This window comes from Nymphalis io, chromosome 7 (genome assembly GCF_905147045.1).
Source record: "Nymphalis io chromosome 7, ilAglIoxx1.1, whole genome shotgun sequence".
Classification (NCBI taxonomy): Eukaryota; Metazoa; Arthropoda; class Insecta; order Lepidoptera; family Nymphalidae; genus Nymphalis; species Nymphalis io.
The window spans coordinates 14,038,450-14,059,308 of NC_065894.1; the positions used below are offsets into that span (position 1 = coordinate 14,038,450).

At 36.0% G+C, this 20,859-nt stretch overlaps 2 protein-coding genes and 2 pseudogenes across 3 annotated transcripts in view; 3 read left to right on the forward strand and 1 right to left on the reverse strand.

Annotated features, from left to right (window-relative positions):
- The window catches only part of LOC126769487 (uncharacterized), a 1,339,673-nt gene extending 1,329,565 nt beyond the window's left edge, over positions 1 to 10,108 (reverse strand). The window contains exon 1 of one of the 2 annotated variants that reach the window (XR_007669368.1): positions 10,005 to 10,105. The gene's annotated coding sequence lies outside the window, so the exon portion shown is untranslated. Of the gene's footprint in view, positions 1 to 10,004 lie in introns of both variants that reach the window. The other variant, XR_007669378.1, reaches the window with a different exon arrangement.
- LOC126769508 (uncharacterized) overlaps positions 1 to 20,859 on the forward strand; it is a 729,621-nt pseudogene that overhangs the window by 626,562 nt on the left and 82,200 nt on the right.
- The window catches only part of LOC126769549 (40S ribosomal protein S12, mitochondrial-like), a 431,911-nt gene that overhangs the window by 172,175 nt on the left and 238,877 nt on the right, over positions 1 to 20,859 (forward strand). The window lies entirely within an intron of this gene.
- LOC126769518 (hepatic leukemia factor-like) lies at positions 960 to 1,874 on the forward strand (annotated as a pseudogene).

The following is a 20,859-nucleotide window of genomic DNA, read 5'->3' on the forward strand; positions in this document are numbered from 1 at the left end:
TACTAATATTTATAATACTGTATAATATTAATTACTAACTTTTAATTCATTATTGTAATTTTCTTTATATTTAATATTTCGCCTGTAACGCGTGATGTGTCAAATAAACATCTAATTTTTATATTATATATCACATTTAGTTGTTTTTTAAGATATAATATTTTGGTTAATTAAAATTTCTAAAATCAAACTGTGGAATTTTATTGCATAGTTGCACAGCAGACAACTACAGGTAGGTAGGGAGGTATTTTTCTCGTAGTCTGATAATCTCATTGCTGGGCTTAGCCTTCCCCTTATAATGAAAGGGAATACTTTAATTCGCCACGACGCTTTATTGGGGATTACTGGAAATATGTATACTTGTTTGTCTTTGAGGTTCTCCCCGTACTTGCAGCCTACCTAACAACGTCTGCGACGTAGAATATTAAAAAAAATACCATTACGTTAAGAGCATATGATGTCCAAATAATACTAATTATTAATTACAAACATTCGTGTGTTAATAAATACTTTAAAAGTTACTCTACTTTCCTTGAACACGGCAATAGAGATTAAAGTAATTTATTAAAGTAAATAATCCGTTTTTATGCTCTTCTGTATATAATACAGTTTTCACACACGATATAAATTTTTTAATCATAAACTAATACGAGGCATACTTAAATTAATATCAGTATGAAACCAAAGAACACGTAGAGCATCGTACATACAATAAAATGAAGAAATTATTTGAAAACATTTCGCGATATTGTATCAGAAAATTGTGACATCTTGATATCATTGTAATCAACCTTCACATTTTTCTATCTATTGTGTCAAAAACAAGCAAGCTTGAGTAGCAAATTAATAGCAAACGCAAAATCTACGCAACTCTTCACAATAGACCGAAAGTCACCCCATTGTTCTTCCGATGTGTCCCGTTGGTTCAGGTAGCGGAAGTAACCCGTGCAGCGGGGTGGGGGTGCCCTGCACAATTAGACCTCACCCCCGAGAATAAAAGACCGGGGCGACCAACAACATCATTAGTTACTCGCAGTCAACCGTAACTACTAACCGTACTAACTAAAGTAATCATGGCTCTCTGGACACCATACGCTGAGGACTCACCATTAGATCTATCTGTGAATAGTACACGTGAAACGACATCGCAAACAAATACGGAGCTTCCACCGCATCCATGTATAAGCACAGTGCAACACAGTGTTGAACCGTACCCATACATCGGATATGTCCAGCCCATGTACGTGCCCGTTGTTAAACCAGCGCCTGCGTCTTCGAGTACAAATATGTCGCAATCGATGAGTGTCTCAAGGAGTACGTGCGTATTTTCGCCACCCAAGTATCAGATATCAGACAAAAAAAAAAGCGTCCAAGTTATATGATAGATGTAGACGCTCTATCAGACGATCCGGACTATCTTGCGTTCGAGAGGGAAGCCCTCAGAGCAATGGCCGAAAAGAACGGAGGGTCGTTGCTCGGTAATAATCCGAGAATGCGTCGTGCCGTGCAAACTAATCAGAACGCCGACGATTTTTATAGAAAACAGAGAGAGAGGAATAATTTTGCTGCAAAGCAGAGCCGTGACAGGAGAAAACTACGAGAGATCCAAAATTCACTCAAGGTCACTTATTTGAAAAAAGACCTGTCTAAGATCATACGTCTGCTGTCTTCGAATAGGTGTATAGTGTGTGACCAGACGTTCCCTTAGAGATTTAGAATTATAATAGTGTTTATTTTTTTTTTATTCTGAACTACAAGTTCTAAACTCTAAGGTGTTTGTGCAATGATGTTTGTGCAATCTTATAAATAGTATACTTGCAGAATATTATTCTCTAAAGAATTGTAAGTTGAAATAAATTTAATAAATGACCAAACATAAATTGACCTTTTAATTATTTAAAACCTTTTAGTTTTGTTACAAAATCATAGAAAGTTATAATCAATTTGAAGTTTACACTAACAATATCTATATCTATATCGAGTCAAATATCTTCAATAGATTTTTCTATCTTTTATCATAAAGATAAGGTGGACTACCGAGCTTAACCCCATTCAAGTCCCCATTGAATAAAAAGTTAAGTACATACCATTAAGTTACAATAGAATGGGTGCGGCTTGCGCAAGCGCCGCTTTTTGCTTCTTTCCGACCAATCGGGTTCACGAATGAGTGTTTATTGTGTATTCAAAGATGATCGATAGATATACATAATTTACTTTTATATTTACTTTAAATGGGTTTAGTGTATTTTTAATTTGTAGATAATCAATATAAAATGTTTAAAAGCAAATACGAAACCGTTCAATATTTTTTTTGCCTCTGTTCATCAAATGATTTGTGTTATGTTTATTAGCTATTAAGATGCACACGGATGATATCAATAAATAAATGGAAATAAGAGTGAAAAAATAACAGTACGAAACTTGCAAATTCATATATGTACTACTCAAATTTTCAATAATCCACCGCGCGAACATTAGTGTTATATTAGCTTCTTAATTAAAGTTATTTTTAGGTTAAGAAATCTAAAAATAAAACTAATTCCTGTACTTAAACTAGATTTATTTCGCTACAAATAACGTTACACAACTGGATATAACAGACTACTATACTTTCTGCTTGATGACGTGCGGCAAGTCGAATTTACCTCGGACGCATTTCAGCTTCACACCGGGACAATCTTTAACTCTGAAATTGATAAAAAACCCAAATTCATCATACATTATTGGTGGCAGACGCAGCAGATACTTGTTAAGTTTAATATTAATCCATTTGGTTTTTGGTTAGTTTGATGGATCGCTTATAAAGCTAATCACAAGGTTGATAAGTAGTCACCATCGCCCATGAATTTTGAAAATATTAACTATTCCTTACATCGTCAACGCACCAATAATGGGAACAGAGATATATATCTTTTGCCTGCATTTACACTGGCTCACTCACCTTTGTAATTGTAAAAAGATCTATAGCTAAGTATATTTATAGTCAAGATGTGCTGCAGTATTATGGCGACTGCTCCATTTGTCATGATGAACCACATCACTAACCTGCCGACTCTAACGAGCACGATATTGTGTTCCTGCAGGTTGTGTCCGATGCCCGGCACGTAGGCGATCATCTCTCGCCCGCTGGAGAGACGCACGAGCACGCATTTACGGTTAGCGGAGTTCGGCTTCTTGGGTTTCCTAATCAAGGTTTTTAGTATCACACCCTGAAATTATGTTCCTTATTTAACTAAAAGTAAGAGCCTGTTTAGGGAAACATAACAGGGGTTCTGGGTTATGCTTTAATGAGAAGGTTTGGAGCTTAATTCATCACGTTGCTCCGTCGACTGTTCGTGAATACACACACACACACACATACACTTGTAGGTTTTTCACGTTATTTTTCTTCAAAGTAAAGCACTGTATTAAAAACACAAATTAAACACACGAATATTCAGTGATGCTTATATGCTTGGTACAGATTTACTCGATTTAGCTAAATAATCGAGGTTTTGTAAAACACGTTGTTAGGAGACTATGTAAAAATATATATCTTAATATTCCGTATGGGTAAATAAAAACCTTCATAATATAAGAGATATTTGTGCACATTGTCTTTTATGCATATTTCTAATGCGCTGTTCATAGCAGTAAGTTTTGGCATCCCTTGTTCATATGTTACAATTACATCCTAAAGTTGAGAGTGGTGTTTCAAAATATTTTTTTTAATTTTATATTTGTATCGCAGACTGGAATCTAAGATGTAATGTCCTATTTGCCTGTTCCTTACCTAGCTTCTTAACTCTACAAAACAAACGATATACGACACACAGAACGATACAAATTATTGATATGAGGCGGTAAACTAATGAGTGGTATTCACACAAGCGCGCCTGACCATATTAATAGTGACATTTAACTGAAAATTGTAAATTAATAATTTAAAAAATACCTAATACTGCGTGTATTAGGTATTTTTATAGAATTATTTTCTTCCTATTTTGTTTAATGTTAGTTTAGTATGGAGAGTGTTTCTGAAGGGACAATATTAGTAAAACACCAGTGAGTTTGTATATTTAACGAATTATTTTTTTACATCTGTAACCGATAATTTTGATATGACTTCAATACTTACGGAACGTTATTTTTTAAATGTTTTTTATTCATGCATAAGGCAAAACGAATTGTTTTTTTTTAAATATAGTAACCGGATATGAAAGAATAGAAGTATGTAAAATAGTCAGCATATCTTGGCGAAAGGATTTCCATTGAGCGGATTTCTTGATTTTCTCTTTTTGATATGTGTAAGCTCCAAACCTCCTCCTCAAAAAGGGAGAGGAGGCCTTAGCCCAGCAGTGGGGCATTTATAAGTTGTTACTGTATTTAATATTTCATATGATCAATGATGGAAAATAAGCAATAGAATGAAAAGACTTCGTCTAAGCACGGCGACGACACTTTTACTTTATCGATGACGGCCCTAGACATGTTATATATATATATATATCGCAGGTATAATTTCACTAGTGATATTATAATTAAACGGTAGATTGTGAATCGATTTCATTTCTTGCAATTTAACGGCTCGGTTTTAATGACATTGTATGGTATAAATTTAACGTATATATATCGCCGTTACAGTTTTATTATATGTACATATACATATAAAGTCAAGATTTTTTTTCCCTAGTTACCTAGTCAGAACAACAAATGATTATTATAGATTGTTTTGTTATTTTTAAAATAGATGTTATTTTTTGCAAATTAAAAATATTCCAGGAACCCGAAACATATTCAGAAGTTAAAATTATTTGAGCAACAACTAAAATAACAAACGTATAGTAGAGTCGAAGGCAATATCACGTAGTGTCCGGCTGAATGTTATTGTTTGAGAAAATCGTCGCCAAGTGTCTCCCGGGAGAGAGGCTTGCATCTGTCTAGCGCAAGCAAATATTATAATATCGGTACAAGTTACGAGCTGAACACTTGTTGGACGTGTTTTAAGATTTGTTGATTTCATATGCAATTAAATCAAAGCGACAGTTGACAATAGTACAAATACATTTGTAGGTATAAGATTTGATTTGAGTAGAATAGAAGAATTAGTAACGTACCTATTTTATCCTGAATTTGTTGATTTGGGGCTGATTTATCGATGGGACTATGTTATTTTGAAAAGTGAACTGGCGATCAAAAAATCGGTCGTAAAAAATTAAAGAATTGAAGTCATTTTTTTTCATCAAAAATATTTATACAGAGCGTCATTTACACTACGCGTATACACTAAACTTGGACTGTGTCTGAAACAGTACCTGCTCTTTTTGCGGATTATAATCCGCTAATAGTGGGCATTGTCCGCACACAACGGACACATAGATTTGAAATTATCCTTTCTGACAACGTTGCTTCGAAATTATTTAGAAAAAAAAGTCCACAGGCGACAATAGGGAAGAGTTGCGCTACGGGAGCATTGTCTGTCCCAGAAACGCTGTAAATCATATTTGAGTAAGAATAACTTTAATACTACTCACAAATGGTACAACTTTATCGCAATTGTCAATTCAACATCTCATACTATGCGTTCGGTTATTGCAAATAACTGCACATTGTTATCAACAATAATAATAATTCTTGGAAGGATTCTTAAGACTTCTAGAAGAAAACTTATGATATATTTTCGTAACATTAACGAATTGATAGTATAATGTTAAATATTCATAATCTATATTGTTTAAATATGTATTATATATAAAAAGGAAGTAACAGATCTTAAATGTCTCACTGCCAATTATGGAGAAGGTATGGAGTATACTTCACCACGCCAGGTGGAGTATACTTCAATATTTCATGTATTTACTGGTGGTAGGGCTTTGTGCAAGCTCGTCTGTGTGGGTACCACCCACTCATCAGATATTCTATCGCAAATCAGCAGTACTTGGTATTGTGTTCTGGTTTGAAGGGTGAGTCAGTAATTACAGGCACAAGGGACATAACATCTCAGTTCTCAACGTTGGTAGCGCATTGGCAATGTAAGCGATGATTAACATTTCTTACAATGCCAATATCTATGGGCGTTGGTGACCACTTACCATCAGGTGGCCCATATACTCGTCATACCTATATAAAAAAATACGCTGGTCTACCATGGATTGGTTAGGTATAGTTATTATAAATAGAATTATAACTAACACAAGCGTTCCTATACAATTTTTATCCTTCATCATCACGTTTGAGAAGTGTTATTATAAACACACATCGAGCAAGTGAAATCTTAGATCAAAGAATTCTATACCTATAAAGAAAAAGTGCTAGAAAGTTTTACTTCTTCTCAAAGATTCGAATTTTAAGCATGAGCAAAATTTCCGCGTCTTTAACGCTAAAGGATCTGCGGCGGAGCGATCAAAACAGACACAATTGATTCATTGCTACTCGTATTTTCTATGAGAAAGTTTAATATGGGAAGATCCCACGTAGCGTCCGGTCAACAATCATTACTTTTAGTATCATGCGATAAATATATCAAAAATATAATTAGTAATGTTTAAGGATTTATCACATTATTAAAATATGTAAATTTACAAATAATTAATTTGTAAAGCATGAAAACTGTTTTTACTACAAGTACATATATAAAAAAGACATAAAACCTATCTTTGCACAAGAATTTGTAAAACATTATAAATGCCGGTGTAAAATTTTGATATCAGCTCGTAAGCGATTTTTAGCTCGTAGAAAATACAGCCATAACAACGTATAACATATATACGTAAACTGAAAATATTTTTGCCGAAAAAACAATCGGATAGTAAAATATTTATACCGAAAATACAATAAAATGCTTATGTAAAATACTTGCATGATACTTCAGGACAACATAATGCATATCAATTGGTATAGTATTTATACTTATATTTTTGTCCATTTTTATATAAGTTTTTTTTAATTTAAATGCTAATTTAAATTCCCTTATTATTAGTTTAGTATTATTACTTTAATTTAACTAAAGCCGGTTGAGTCGTTATATCTGGTATTAGGCTTGCTGGTCCGTTTCAAATATTTAATAGTCTTGTTTTTCCTCTACCAATTTTTTATATTTGTAACCTGAAGTTACCAATAAGTATAGCACACTTTGGGAATGAAACAATCGCCTCCGGGTTATTTCGAAAGAAAAAATATAATTCTGTTATTGTTTATTGTCTGTTTTAAAATGTGAGTTATAAAATATCTCGCAGAGTTTCTTTCGCCGTTTCTTCTTAGGCCTGAGGTGTTTATTTCCGAACCGGTGGTAAATTAATGACAGTCAATAAGTAACGCTTCTATATTGACTAAAGATTTTCAAATTTGGAATGTTTAGATATATATTTAAGATTTGTTATTATTAACCTGTTGATTTTCTAAATAAGTTTATTTGTGATATGAAATTTATTTCGACGAGATAAAAATTCGAAGTGGAATGTGCATTTGGAAAAATTTGCGACGACGAAATTGCGACCAATTTATTTTGTTTTGAAATGGTTTTGCTTTATTATTTACTTCATGCCATTTAAAATAACAGATATTATAGTTTACTGTGTTTGACTTTCAATCACAAGTTTTTGTACTATTTTAATACAAGACAACATTTCAAAGGAGCAGTTATACAAAAATTTGCATGAAATAGCCGAGTCATTGTCCGGTAAAGCAGTGTTCGGAGTTTGGTGTAGTAATCCCGAATGTGCAAGCAACGTGCGACAATATGCACAAAGCCGAGGTGTGTATGAGATCTTCATCAGCGGTCAGCGCTGACTCATGCCATCCTCACAACCCTTATTTAAGCTTCGAATCGTGTAGCGTTAGCATAATACGTTATTTCTCTGCTTGGACGCTTCGCTTCGATGCTTAGAATTTACTAATATTGAAAAAAAAACTATAGCCAGCTACTATTTAATCCTTGTACTTGATCAAATTAAAAAAAAAAACAAATTTCCACAAGATCATTTCAATTGCTAATTTATTTATACTAATATTATAAATACGAAATAACAAGGGGCCCTGTCTGCCAGTCGCGGTAGGGGTAAGGGGCAGTGTTAGGTATAAAAAGCCCATAAGTTTCAAGGTTGCTTCATACAAAATTTCATCAAAATCAGTTCAGTGATTTATTATTATTATGTATATATGTTTTTTGATGAGCAATCTGACTAAATACTTTACGCTCATTCGTCGCCTATTGAACGACAAATTATTTTTATTATACATATATTATTATAAAATAAGTTTAATCAGTGATTCAGGAACTAGATGGAACTATATGACAAACAATAATAATGGCTTATTTGTAGACATTGCTTTGCTATCCGTACATGTCCCAGTGGACATAATCCGGGTCCACGCGGAAGGGTTCCACGCAAAAGACAGACGCGATCGCAATCCCCAAACTACGATTGATAACCATACCAAAACAACCCCTATTCTTTATGGCATAGAAAAGCATTTTCCCCACAAAATCTAGGCAGCTGCCAAAATTAATGCGGATGTCGATTTCGCATATCGAAATTACATGTCCGCCAAATTGACAGTTATATACGGTTTCCTATTTACTATCGGATTTGTTTACGTACGATGTTATTTATAAGGGGCTTACATTGGGGATTTGAAATGCGTAACAATATGTATTTATAAAAAAAAATACATACATACATTTTTTTTTAATCTGTATTTTTTGTCTTTAAATAAAATGATTATACAATTTCTAACAGCACACGCTGCGGAGACGTGTCTCTCTGTCAGGGACGATAGGTGATTATTACTCTAAAGATTTTTCGTAATCTAAAAATTATTCTATAAAAAACTGTTGTATAAGTTACATTGAGATCAATATTGTTGAAGAATTGCTTTCAGTTGCTTCTTAGTGTTATTAATTTTTTTCTATTAAAGTCCCCATTAATCTAGATCACAGCTGTATTACGATCTGGTCTAAAACATTAATAAGTAATTTTATGTGAACTTTCGGTAACTTCGTGTCTTAAGGGAAAGTCTTTTTTTTTATAGTATAGATAGGCGGACGAGCATATGGGCCACCTGATGGTAAGTAATCATCAACGCCCATAGACATTGGCATTGTAAGAAATTTTAACAATTGCATCACCAATGCGCCACCAACTTTGGGAACTAAGATGTTATGTCCCTTGTGCCTGTAATTACACTGACTCACTCACCCTTCAAACTGGAACACAACAATACCAAGTACTGTTGTTTTGCGGTAGAATATCTGATGAGTGGGTGGTACCTACCCAGACGAGCTTGCACAAAGCCTTACCACCAGTGAAAAGTATCAATAGTCCACTAACACAATTTATCACTAACTGGCATTAATCACTTAAAAAAGGTTAAGTCCTTTTCAACATTAGAGCCAATAATAATTATTATCATATTCTATTTATTGGTTTTATTTAATTGAATTTATATTCACTAATATTATAAATGTTTATCTCTCTGTTTCATGGCTAACTTAGCCGAACCGATTTTGATGCAATTTAGTAGGCAGCAAGCTTGAGCCCCAAGGAAGGACGAAGCCTATATAACTGTTTGCTTTTTTATACCTTACATCTAAATGAGAAAAACAAATTAATTTTTTTATAAATACTTTTTAAATGTTAGTTGCAATTTAAAGTAATATAATTTATTATCTATATAATTTCCATATAGGTCATGACTGCCTCGTTGGTCTGTTGGCTTAATGTAAGGCCGCAGACCCGGAGGTCTTGGGTTCAATTCCCAGGTCGGGACAATAAAAAGTTATTGAGTTTTTCTGTCAGAAAATTCTCAGTAGCAGCCTGGAGTTTGGAAGTTAGAAATGTACACTCCAGTGCCTCGGAAAGCACGTAAAGCCATTGGTCCTGCGACAGAACTCTTTCCGGTTGTGTTGGATTGCCGTCCCATTGGATTATGAGAGTTAGAGAATAGAGAGTGCACCTGTGTTTGCATACACACTTGTGCACTACTAAATTATTAGTATGAACACGGAAACAATTATTTTCAATTACCTTTGCACTATTTTAATATTATTTAGTACTTTTATTTATAAAATTCCAATAAGTACGTGATTTTTTTTCATAACATAACCTCAAATTCTATATTTATTTTGGCATTTGAGTTTTGACATAAGGATGACAGAACAGACCGACGGTGCTGCATGTATAATATGTTTTAAAAAATTAAAAAAAGAAATCATTGTTGGCGCTAGCGCCTGTTAAAACTGTGAAGCAATTTAGTATATGGACGTTACGGAACGATTTAGATATAAGGCACTTTGTTTATTGTAATTTTTTACCTACCCTGTCATAAAAATATGTAACACAATAAAATTTTCATTGCAACTAAACTACGCCTTTTTTAATATCTCCTCGTTAAATACTATCAAAATCCGCAACATGGTCCGTTTCGAGCCTGGATGTGAAAAAACCAGTTCAAATTAAAGAAAATTTATCAAGGATTTATTAAATTGTTGGACATCAAGAAATATTATATACGCAGCTGGGAATCACTGCATGATTTTGTTGCGTCATCCAGAGGATAACTTGGACGCTGATATAATAAGAAGATTCTGTGGTCAGGATAGCAGAGTACCCAGTGGTAAACTCATAAAGATCTTGATGATTATTAATTCCCAACACTCTAAGGTAGTATTTAACGTAAAATAATTTGCCTAAGGTTAGTATATCTTTGTTAATACTGTAACGTGAATAAAATTCTACGAATATTATTATAATAAAGTTAATTTAACTTAATCAAGCCTAGTTAAATTATTTTATTAATTATGTTGTAAAGATCTATCAAAGAGTAGTTATCAAAGAGTATAAAATAACTGCATTATGATAAACGCTTTGTTAGGTCATAAAGATTAATTGCAACATCACTTTACGGTTATAATTTATTAAGATTTCAGTTTATTTAGCTTTATTAATATTGAAGTTAAGGTAATTTTGTTAAGTTCTTAGAGCACGTGCTAACTTGTAACCTGTAGTTATTTAAATTTTATTTGTTGTACTGTTAAATCCTTAAAATATTGTCGTATTGCTTATTATTACAGTCTGTAACTAGTATAAATTGTTGATTTGTATAAATTCTCACTTTGATTTGTATAAATTCCAGATTGTTACACCAGCCTACGCAATGCCTGAGGATAAGGAGCTTACTAGGAAACGTGCGAGTTACAAAGGAAGGTTAACTTTCTTTTCTAACTATTTAAATTCATTGGATCCTTCAACTTTGAGCACCTCTGAGGTTAGTGAGTTACAGTTGCGTTTGAGTAAGCTCGAGGCTATGTATGAACAATACGATGAAGTGCAGGTGTCATTAGAATGCAATACTGACAATATGGATAGTCAATTGTCAGAACGTAGCGAGTTTGAATCCTTTTATTATAAGTCTATATCTCGAGCTCAAGAAATACTTGCAAATCATAAGAAAAAGGATCAAGAATCAATCATAAATTTGTAAAGTTACCAACGATTCGATTACCAAAATTCAACGGATCCTACACAAACTGGGTAGAGTTTCATGACACTTTTGTGAGTTTAATACATTCAAATGATGACATGAATGATATTAATAAATTTCATTATTTAAGATCCTCGCTAGAAGGATCTGCTGCTGTGGTAATTAACTCAATTAAGTTTTCTGCTGCGAATTATTCTGTGGCTTGGCAACTTCTTTGTGATCGATTTGATAATAAGCATTTATTAACTCAACATCATGTATCAACATTATTTAATATGGATGTCATTCATAAGGAGTCGTCAGTAACATTGAAAAATTTAATAGATCAGATAAATAAAAATTTGCGTGCATTAGAATCACTAGGTGAACCTGTTAATCACTGGGATACTCTTTTAATCTATATTATTACACATAAATTAGACAGTAAAACGTATCGTGAATGGGAGGAGTACAAAGGCAATCTCGAAAAGAATTCAAAAATTACGTTTTCCATATTTTTAACTTTTATTAAGAATCGAGCTGATATAATAGAAACATTAGAACTTTCAAATTCCTCAGCTAATAAAAATGCAAACACATTAAAAAATGTTAAACTCAAGACAATGATTGTACAAGATTACAACAATAAAGGTAACTCTGGTGATGATAAAAATAATTTAAGTTCTGCTTTATTTAAACCTAAAAAGTGTCAAAAGTGTAGCGGTGACCATAAATTGAGTTCGTGTCCTGAATTTTTGGCACTGTCATGTGAAGCACGTTTGCAAATTTTACCTAGCTATAAGGTATGCTTTAATTGTTTGTCTGTGGGTCATTATGCCAACAACTGTAAGAAGGCAGGCTGTAAAATATGTCGTCGCAAACACCACACTCTTGTACACGTTTCTGAACATTCAAAATTTAAAAATACTCCCTCTGTTCACAAAACTGTTAATGGTAATGATACTGGTAATAATGCAACTATGTCCGCTCAATCAAATCAAAGCGCAAACTTATCGTTAACGGCAAAAATTGAACACAGTGTTTTACTTTCGACCGCATTAGTAAATGTGATGGGGGGAAACAATATAGTTTACACCGCTCGTGCTCTTCTTGACAGCGGCAGCACGTCCTGTCTTATGACCGAAGCATTGTACAAACGATTGGGACTATCTGGTTACAATGTAAGTAATTCAGTGATGGGCATCAATAACTCCTTGTCGCAAATTAATAAAATGTGCTTTGTGGCAATAAAATCTATAAATAATGACTATATGGTAAAGATAAATTGTTTTGTGTTAACATCCATAACTGAGAATGTTCCTAATAACTATATAAATCCATCCAGCCTTAAAATCCCATCTGATATCTGTTTGGCTGATCCAAATTTTAATACGCCGGCCCCAATAGACATATTACTAGGTGCTGATATATTTTGGGACCTGTTAGGATCGAAGATAATAAAATTAGGACCAGGGCAACCCATTCTTTGTGAAACTAAGCTAGGTTGGTTAGTTTCTGGGCCAACGGGTACTGCTTTCATCATTGTCTTGACGACATCATCATTCATCATTGTTACTGACGACTCCTTATGAATGACATCCATATTAAATAATGTTGATATCAATCAACAGCCAATCGTTGTCCACTGCTGAACATAGGCCTCTCCCAAGGTGCGCCAAAGCTCCCTGTCCTCCGCCTTCCGCATCCAGTTGGTGCCCGCCACCTTCTTAAGGTCGTCGGTCCACCTGGCTGGAGGGCGCCCTACGCTGCGCTTGCCGATTCGCGGTCTCCACTCTAGGACTCGTCTGCTCCAACGGCCATCGGTCCTACGACATACGTGACCAGCCCACTGCCACTTCAGCCTGCTAATTTTGCAAGCTATGTCGGTGACTCCGGTTCTTTTCCGGATAATCTCATTTCTGATCTTATCCTTCAAAGATACTCCGAGCATAGCTCGCTCCATAGCACGCTGAGCGACTTTGAATTTGTGGACTAGTCCCGCAGTTAGTGTCCACGTTTCGGCACCGTATGTCATGGCAGGTAAGACGCATTGGTTGAAGACTTTCGTCTTCAAACATTGCGGTATAGACGACTTGAGGACTTGACGAAGGTTGCCAAATGCTGCCCATCCCAAGCGAATTCTTCGATCGGCTTCCTTCTCGAAGTTGTTCCTACCGACTTGTATTATCTGTCCTAGGTAGGTATATTCACTAACAACTTCGAGAGGTTTCCCCTCGACGTATATCGGTCCCGGCACGACATGCCTATTGAACATGACCTTGGTCTTGTCCAAGTTCATACCGAGACCGACACACCGGGAAGACTCGCCTAGGCTACGCAGCATTTCGGTGAGTTGTTCCAGCGACTCTGCTATGATGACGATATCGTCGGCAAATCGAAGGTGTGAGATGTACTCGCCGTTTACATTGACTCCATACCTAGTCCAATCCAGCGTTTTGAAAACGTCTTCCAACGCGTTGGTGAACAGTTTCGGGGATATTACATCCCCCTGTCTCACCCCTCTGCGCAGTTGGATCGCTTTCGTCTTACAGTCCTGGATGTGGACAGTCATTGTAGCGGCGTTGTACAGACATCTCAGTACCTCGATATATCTCCAATCGATATGACATCTCTGCAATGAGTCGAGCACTGCCCAGGTTTCGATGGAGTCGAAGGCTTTCTCGTAGTCCACAAATGCCATACACAGCGGCTGATTGTACTCTTCGGTCTTCTGCACAATCTGCCGAACAGTATGGATGTGGTCCACGGTGCTGTAGCCTGATCGAAAGCCGGCTTGCTCTGGGGGCTGGAACTCGTCAAGTCGTCTGGCGAGACGGTTCGTGACGACTCTTGAGAACAGCTTATACACGTGACTCAGGAGGGAGATTGGTCTGTAGTTTTTCAAGAGGGTTTTATCACCTTTCTTGAAAAACAGTACCACCCCACTCCCGCTCCACGTTTCCGGGGTCTTGCCATGTTGGATGACGGAATTAAAGAGGCTTGCTAGCTCTTTCAGGACCGGAGTCCCGCCTGCCTTAAGCAACTCTGTTGTGATTCCGTCATCTCCCGGAGCTTTGTTGTTTTTAAGCTGTTCTAGAGCCGCCCTAATCTCTCCTTGGTCAACGACCGGGAGCTCCTCGGAGTAATGGCGCATAAGAGGGGCGCGCTGGTCATCAATACTGATTCCCACGGGTTTATCCGATCTTGAAGAGAACAACTGCCCATAAAACCTCTGTACTTCTCCGATAATCTCAGGCCTAGAGGTAACGACCCCACCATTTTCAGTTTTAAGTTTTGTCAGACGCGGCCTCCCAAACTTGCGAGCGAACACTTTCGATCCCCGATTTTGCTCAATCGCAGCCTTGATGGCACGGGTATTGGAGCGTCGGAGATCGCGTCGCGTCAGCGTTTTTATTGTTCGGTTTAAGGCCTTATCTGACAAAAACGATGGTAGTTCTCGTCGTTTTCTCATGAGCTCGAGTGTCTCAGCAGAGAGTTTTGGTGCGTTGTCTCTTCTCTGTGGCGGAAAACACTTGCGGGATGTGTTTTGCAGTATTTTGACCAGCGTGTCGGTTCTCTCATCAATGCTGCTTATGGTTTCCAACGCGGTGAATTGATTTTGAAGTTCCATTTGGAACTTTTCGGAGCCTTGAGCAGCTTGGAGCATGGTAGGTCGGAGAGTAGACCTCATCATTCTCGATCTTTCGGCTTTTAAGTTGATATTTAGAGTGCCTCGAACCAAGCGGTGATCACTTCCGGTATTAAACCTGTTGATCACTGAAACATCTCTAAATATGTGCCTTTTATTCGAAATGATAAAGTCTATCTCGTTCCTTGTCACGTTATCGGGGCTTCGCCAGGTCCACCTCCTCTGAGGCTTCTTTTGAAAGAAAGAATTCATCAAAAAAAGCCCCTGCGCTTCGAGAAAGTTTACCAGCATTTGCCCCCTGTGATTTCTGCAGCCCAAGCCGTAAGGTCCGACTTTCGATTCACCGCTATCTTGTACTCCCACTTTAGCATTAAAGTCTCCCATAACAACATTGTAGTGGGCCCTCGAGGTGTCGTTGAGGGCCTTTGCGATGTCCTCGTACATCGCTTCGACCACATCATCGGAGTATGTCGAAGTTGGCGCATATACCTGTACAACCTTCAGGGAGTACCTGTCGGAAAGTTTTAGGACAAGGTACGCTACCCGGTTCGACACACTACTGATTTCCACAATGCTGCTAATGAGATCCTTTTTGACTAGAAAACCGACACCACCCTGGGAGAGGTTATCACCTTCGCGGAAGTAGAGTAAGTTACCGGACTCTAGAGTTATCGTGTCCTCCCCCTGTCTTCGGACTTCAGATAACCCCAGTATATGCCAGTTTATATGACTTAACTCTACTTCTAATTCGGCGAGGTGATGGTCCAGCCTCATCGAGCGTCCATTATACGTTGCCATTTTCAGTCGCTTTATACGGTAGCCTGCCGTGAACCGGTGATTCTTAGCACCCCCTGCCCTGCCGATACCGCGACCGCTACCTTGGTCGGGCCTAGCGGGCTTGCCGGTAACTGGGGGCCTTTTTTTGGGCGCATCTGCCATTAAGGGAGGGGTTTGCCCATACTCGCCGCGCTGGGCAGGCGTGTTGGCGAGCGCAGTAGGGGGTAAGATGTTTATGGGAGGGGGGACGCTGCTGCCCATCCCCCCTTTTCCCCGTCCCTCAGTCGCCTCTTACGACACCCACGGGATGAGATTGGGGGAGTACTATTCTAAGCCGGTACTCCACGGCGACTCTCAATGTTGATACATGATGTTGAGTTAATAAATGCTTATTATCAAATCGATCACAAAGAAGTTGCCAAGCCACAGAATAATTCGCAGCAGAAAACTGAATTGAGTTAATTACCACAGCAGCAGATCCTTCTAGCGAGGATCTTAAATAATGAAATTTATTAATATCATTCATGTCATCATTTGAATGTATTAAACTCACAAAAGTGTCATGAAACTCTAGCCAGTTTGTGTAGGATCCGTTGAATTTTGGTAATTGAATCGTTGGTAGCTTTACAAATTTATGATTGATTCTTGATCCTTTTTCTTATGATTTGCAAGTATTTCTTGAGCTCGAGATATAGACTTATAATAAAAGGATTCAAACTCGCTACGTTCTGACAATTGACTATCCATATTGTCAGTATTGCATTCTAATGACACCTGCACTTCATCGTATTGTTCATACATAGCCTCGAGCTTACTCAAACGCAACTGTAACTCACTAACCTCAGAGGTGCTCAAAGTTGAAGGATCCAATGAATTTAAATAGTTAGAAAAGAAAGTTAACCTTCCTTTGTAACTCGCACGTTTCCTAGTAAGCTCCTTATCCTCAGGCATTGCGTAGGCTGGTGTAACAATCTGGAATTTATACAAATCAAAGTGAGAATTTATACAAATCAACAATTTATACTAGTTACAGACTGTAATAATAAGCAATACGACAATATTTTAAGGATTTAACAGTACAACAAATAAAATTTAAATAACTACAGGTTACAAGTTAGCACGTGCTCTAAGAACTTAACAAAATTACCTTAACTTCAATATTAATAAAGCTAAATAAACTGAAATCTTAATAAATTATAACCGTAAAGTGATGTTGCAATTAATCTTTATGACCTAACAAAGCGTTTATCATAATGCAGTTATTTTATACTCTTTGATAACTACTCTTTGATAGATCTTTACAACATAATTAATAAAATAATTTAACTAGGCTTGATTAAGTTAAATTAACTTTATTATAATAATATTCGTAGAATTTTATTCACGTTACAGTATTAACAAAGATATACTAACCTTAGGCAAATTATTTTACGTTAAATACTACCTTAGAGTGTTGGGAATTAATAATCATCAAGATCTTTATGAGTTTACCACTGGGTACTCTGCTATCCTGACCACAGAATCTTCTTATTATATCAGCGTCCAAGTTATCCTCTGGATGACGCAACAAAATCATGCAGTGATTCCCAGCTGCGTATATAATATTTCTTGATGTCCAACAATTTAATAAATCCTTGATAAATTTTCTTTAATTTGAACTGGTTTTTTCACATCCAGGCTCGAAACGGACCATGTTGCGGATTTTGATAGTATTTAACGAGGAGATATTAAAAAAGGCGTAGTTTAGTTGCAATGAAAATTTTATTGTGTTACATATTTTTATGACAGGGTAGGTAAAAAATTACAATAAACAAAGTGCCTTATATCTAAATCGTTCCGTAACGTCCATATACTAAATTGCTTCACAGTTTTAACAGGCGCTTGCGCCAACAATGATTTCTTTTTTTATTTTTTTAAAACATATTATACATGCAGCACCGTCGGTCTGTTCTGTCATCCTTATGTCAAAACTCAAATGCCAAAATAAATATAGAATTTGAGGTTATGTTATGAAAAAAAATCACGTACTTATTGGAATTTTATAAATAAAAGTACTAAATAATATTAAAATAGTGCAAAGGTAATTGAAAATAATTGTTTCCGTGTTCATACTAATAATTTAGTAGTGCACAAGTGTGTATGCAAACACAGGTGCACTCTCTATTCTCTAACTCTCATAATCCAATGGGACGGCAATCCAACACAACCGGAAAGAGTTCTGTCGCAGGACCAATGGCTTTACGTGCTTTCCGAGGCACTGGAGTGTACATTTCTAACTTCCAAACTCCAGGCTGCTACTGAGAATTTTCTGACAGAAAAACTCAATAACTTTTTATTGTCCCGACCTGGGAATTGAACCCAAGACCTCCGGGTCTGCGGCCTTACATTAAGCCAACAGACCAACGAGGCAGTCATGACCTATATGGAAATTATATAGATAATAAATTATATTACTTTAAATTGCAACTAACATTTAAAAAGTATTTATAAAAAAATTAATTTGTTTTTCTCATTTAGATGTAAGGTATAAAAAAGCAAACAGTTATATAGGCTTCGTCCTTCCTTGGGGCTCAAGCTTGCTGCCTACTAAATTGCATCAAAATCGGTTCGGCTAAGTTAGCCATGAAACAGAGAGATAAACATTTATAATATTAGTGAATATAAATTCAATTAAATAAAACCAATAAATAGAATATGATAATAATTATTATTGGCTCTAATGTTGAAAAGGACTTAACCTTTTTTAAGTGATTAATGCCAGTTAGTGATAAATTGTGTTAGTGGACTATTGATACTTTTCACTGGTGAAAAGGCTTTGTGCAAGCTCGTCTGGGTAGGTACCACCCACTCATCAGATATTCTACCGCAAAACAACAGTACTTGGTATTGTTGTGTTCCAGTTTGAAGGGTGAGTGAGTCAGTGTAATTACAGGCACAAGGGACATAACATCTTAGTTCCCAAAGTTGGTGGCGCATTGGTGATGCAATTGTTAAAATTTCTTACAATGCCAATGTCTATGGGCGTTGATGATTACTTACCATCAGGTGGCCCATATGCTCGTCCGCCTATCTATACTATAAAAAAAAGACTTTCCCTTAAGACACGAAGTTACCGAAAGTTCACATAAAATTACTTATTAATGTTTTAGACCAGATCGTAATACAGCTGTGATCTAGATTAATGGGGACTTTAATAGAAAAAAATTAATAACACTAAGAAGCAACTGAAAGCAATTCTTCAACAATATTGATCTCAATGTAACTTATACAACAGTTTTTTATAGAATAATTTTTAGATTAAGAAAAATCTTTAGAGTAATAATCACCTATCGTCCCTGACAGAGAGACACGTCTCCGCAGCGTGTGCTGTCAGAAATTGTATAATCATTTTATTTAAAGACAAAAAATACAGATTAAAAAAAAATGTATGTATGTATTTTTTTTTATAAATACATATTGTTACGCATTTCAAATCCCCAATGTAAGCCCCTTATAAATAACATCGTACGTAAACAAATCCGATAGTAAATAGGAAATCGTATATAACTGTCAATTTAGCGGACATGTAATTTCGATACGCGAAATCGACATCCGCATTAATTCTGGCAGCTGCCTAGATTTTGTGGGGAAAATGCTTTTCTATGCCATAAAGAATAGGAGTTGTTTTGGTATGGTTATCAATCGTAGTTTGGGGATTGCGATCGCGTCTGTCTTTTGCGTGGAACCCTTCCGCGTGGACCCGGATTATGTCCACTGGGACATGTACGGATAGCAAAGCAATGTCTACAAATAAGCCATTATTATTGTTTGTCATATAGTTCCATCTAGTTCCTGAATCACTGATTAAACTTATTTTATAATAATATATGTATAATAAAAATAATTTGTCGTTCAATAGGCGACGAATGAGCGTAAAGTATTTAGTCAGATTGCTCATCAAAAAACATATATACATAATAATAATAAATCACTGAACTGATTTTGATGAAATTTTGTATGAAGCAACCTTGAAACTTATGGGCTTTTTATACCTAACACTGCCCCTTACCCCTACCGCGACTGGCAGACAGGGCCCCTTGTTATTTCGTATTTATAATATTAGTATAAATAAATTAGCAATTGAAATGATCTTGTGGAAATTTGTTTTTTTTTTTTTTAATTTGATCAAGTACAAGGATTAAATAGTAGCTGGCTATAGTTTTTTTTTCAATATTAGTAAATTCTAAGCATCGAAGCGAAGCGTCCAAGCAGAGAAATAACGTATTATGCTAACGCTACACGATTCGAAGCTTAAATAAGGGTTGTGAGGATGGCATGAGTCAGCGCTGACCGCTGATGAAGATCTCATTCACACCTCGGCTTTGTGCATATTGTCGCACGTTGCTTGCACATTCGGGATTACTACACCGAACTCCGAACACTGCTTTACCGGACAATGACTCGGCTATTTCGTGCAAATTTTTGTATAACTGCTCCTTTGAAATGTTGTCTTGTATTAAAATAGTACAAAAACTTGTGATTGAAAGTCAAACACAGTAAACTATAATATCTGTTATTTTAAATGGCATGAAGTAAATAATAAAGCGAAACCATTTCAAAACAAAATAAATTGGTCGCAATTTCGTCGTCGCAAATTTTTCCAAATGCACATTCCACTTCGAATTTTTATCTCGTCGAAATAAATTTCATATCACAAATAAACTTATTTAGAAAATCAACAGGTTAATAATAACAAATCTTAAATATTTATCTAAACATTCCAAATTTGAAAATCTTTAGTCAATATAGAAGCGTTACTTATTGACTGTCATTAATTTTCCACCGGTTCGGAAATAAACACCTCAGGCCTAAGAAGAAACGGCGAAAGAAACTCTGCGAGATATTTTATAACTCACATTTTAAAATAGACAATAAACAATAACAGAATTATATTTTTTCTTTCGAAATAACCCGGAGGCGATTGTTTCATTCCCAAAGTGTGCTATACTTATTGG